This window comes from Scyliorhinus torazame, chromosome 24 (genome assembly GCF_047496885.1).
Source record: "Scyliorhinus torazame isolate Kashiwa2021f chromosome 24, sScyTor2.1, whole genome shotgun sequence".
In the NCBI taxonomy this organism is placed as follows: Eukaryota; Metazoa; Chordata; class Chondrichthyes; order Carcharhiniformes; family Scyliorhinidae; genus Scyliorhinus; species Scyliorhinus torazame.
Window position 1 is genome coordinate 37,974,678 of NC_092730.1, and position 3,053 is coordinate 37,977,730.

Here is a 3,053-nt window from a genome sequence, read left to right on the forward strand (position 1 = left end):
GGATGAGAGAAGAACTAGCTAAGGTAGACTGGGAGCAAAGACTTCATGGTGAAGCAGTTGAGGAACAGTGGAGAACCTTCCGAGCGATCTTTCTCAGTGTTTCGAAAAGGTTCATACCAACAAAAAAGAAAGACGGTAGAAAGGGGAAAAATCGACCGTGGATATCTAAGGAGGTGAGGGAGAGTATCAAATTGAAGGAAAAACATACAAAGTGTCAAAAATTAGTGGGAGACTAGAGGACTGGGAAGTCTTTAGGGGACAACAGAAAACTACTAAAAAAGGCCATAAAGAAGAGTAAGGTAGACTATGAAAGTAAACTGGCTGAGAACATAAAAGCAGATAGTAACAGCTTCTACAAATATATAAGACAAAAAAGAGTGGCTAAGGTAAATATTGGTCCTTTGGAAGATGAGAAGGGAGATTTAATAATAGGAGACGGGGGAATGGCTGAGGAGCTGAACAGGTTTTTTGGGTCAATCTTCACAGTGGAGGACACAAATAACATGCCAGTGACTGATGGAAATAAAGATATGATAGGTGAGGACCTTTGAGATGATTGTAATCACTAAGGAGGCAGTATTGGGCAAGCTAATGGGGCTAAAGGTAGACAAGTCTCCTGGCCCTGATGGGCTGCATCCCAGGGTGTTAAAAGAGATGGCTAGGGAAATTGTAAACGCACTAGTGCTAATTTGCCAAAATTCACAAGACTCTGGGGTGGTCCCAGAGGATTGGAAAGTAGCAAACGTGACACCACTGGTTAAAAAAGGAGGTCGGCGGGAAGCGGGTAATTATAGGCCGGTAAGCTTAACTTCGGTTGTAGGGAAAATGCTGGAATCTATCATTAAGGATGAAATAGCGGGGCACCTGGAGGGAAATTGTCCCATTGGGCAGACGCAGCATGGGTTCGCAAAGGATAGTTCGTGTCTGACTAATTTGGTAGAATTGTTTGAGGACGTTACCGGTGCAGTAGATAACGGGGAGCCAATGGATGTGGTATATCTGGATTTCCAGAAAGCTTTTGACAAGGTGCCGCACAAAAGGTTGCTGCATAAACTAAATATGCATGGCATTGAGGGTAAAGTGGTAGCATGGGTAGAGGATTGGTTAACTAACAGAAAGCAGAGAGTGGGGATCAAAGGGGTGTTTCTCTGGTTGGCAACCTGTAACTAGTGGGGTCCCTCAAGCATCAGCGTTGGGCCCGCAGTTGTTCACAATTTGCATAGACGATTTGGAGTTGGGGACCAAGTGCAATGTGTCAAAATCTGCAGACGACACTAAGATGAGTGGTAAAGCAAAAAGTGCAGAGGATACCGGAAGTCTGCAGAAGGATTTGGATACGTTAGGTGAATGGGCTAGGGTCTGGCAGATGGAGTTCAATGTTGCCAAGTCTGAGGCTATCCATTTTGGGAGGAATAACAGCAGAATGGATTATTATTTAAACGGTAAGATGTTAAAACATGCTGCTGTGCAGAGGGACCTGGGTGTGCTGGTGCACGAGTCGCAAAAAGTTGGTGTGCAGGTGCAACAGGTGATTAAGAAGGCTAATCGAGTTTTGTCTTTCATTGCTAGAGGGATGGAGTTCAAGACTAGCGAGTTTATGCTGCAATTGTATAGGGTGTTGGTGAGGCCGCATCTGGAGTATTGTGTTCAGTTTTGGTCTCCTTACCTGAGAAAGGACATATTGGCACTGGAGGGAGTGCAGAGGAGATTCACTAGGTTGATCCCAGAGTTGAGGGGATTAGATTATGACGCGAGGTTGAGTAGACTGGGACTGTACTCATTGGAGTTTAGAAGGATGCGGGGGGGGGGGGGGATCTTATTGAGACATATAGAATTATGAAGGGAATAGATAGGATAGATGCGGGCAGGTTGTTTCCACTGGTCGGGGAAAGCAGAATCAGGGGGCATAGCCTCAAAATAAGGGGAGGTAGATTTAGGACGGAGTGTAGGAGGAACTTCTTCACCCAAAGGGTTGTGAATCTCTGGAATTCCTTGCCCAGTGAAGCAGTTGAGGCTCCTTCTTTAAACGTTTTTAAGAAAAAGATTAATGCCTTTCTAAAGAATAAAGGGATTCGGGGATATGGTGAACGGGCCGGAGAGTGGAGCTGAGTCCACAAAGATCAGCCATGATCTCATTAAATGGCGGAGCCGGCTCGAGGGTCCAGATGGCCTACTCCTGTTCCTAGTTCTTATGTTCTTATGTCTTCTTCATTCATGGGACTAATGTCGGGATGAGACTGCAAGAAACATTCTGATAGGTATTTGCTTCAAAGCAAACAGGAACGTGTGTTATGTTTACTTTTGGTGTGAGGGAGAATGTAAATAGCAGAGAACAGCCTCGAATCCTCGACCTCAGGCTAATAACCCAGCACGCTTCCGCTGCGGCACTCTGCTCCTTAAACCAGGAGACACAACATTACTGCCCTGCGGTAGCCACACAACTATTCACTTCCTCATTTATTCTTTCAACAAGAACACACTTTTGAGCACATTGATTCTGGTCAGCGTATTTCAGTTAATTTACCTTCGTGCTCAGTGGTTGTTCTGTGAAGGTGATGTGATTTCTTCTGTGACGTTGTTCGGATGGGAAAGTGGGAGTGACTGGAATCACCTTCATAGAATGAAGTTCGGGAAGAAAGTTTCACCTCTTTGGGAACGTTGTTCACGTTGTTACTGATTTCTTCAAACTTTGCCTCAAGACCGACGCCGAAGAGCGTCAACCACGAGCAGAGTGGCGCAGCGGAAGCGTGCTGGGCCCATAACCCAGAGGTCGATGGATCGAAACCATCCTCTGCTATTTATATTCTCACTCACACCAAACGGAAACAAGTTGCTATTGGTCAGCACCACATCTGCGAATTTCTTTATTGGTATCAAAGTTTTGCTTTCAGTCTGATCCGGTCTTGGACACCTGTTCTTCAGCTACCCACACTGCAGTCGATGTGACTAAGTTGACTTCTCCCAGAACACTCTTCTGGCACATCTACTGGGTGACCGTTCACCTATTTGGACACTGGAGGGGTTGTTCGGCTCCATGTCTCTGAAACCAGCAC

General features: G+C 45.7%; 1 non-coding gene across 1 annotated transcript; it reads left to right on the forward strand.

Moving 5' to 3' along the window:
• The first annotated feature begins 2,725 nt into the window (after nucleotides 1–2,725).
• On the forward strand, nucleotides 2,726–2,797 carry trnam-cau (transfer RNA methionine (anticodon CAU)). The gene has a single exon. It is a non-coding gene; the product is annotated as a tRNA-Met (tRNA).
• Nucleotides 2,798–3,053: the final 256 nt, after the last annotated feature.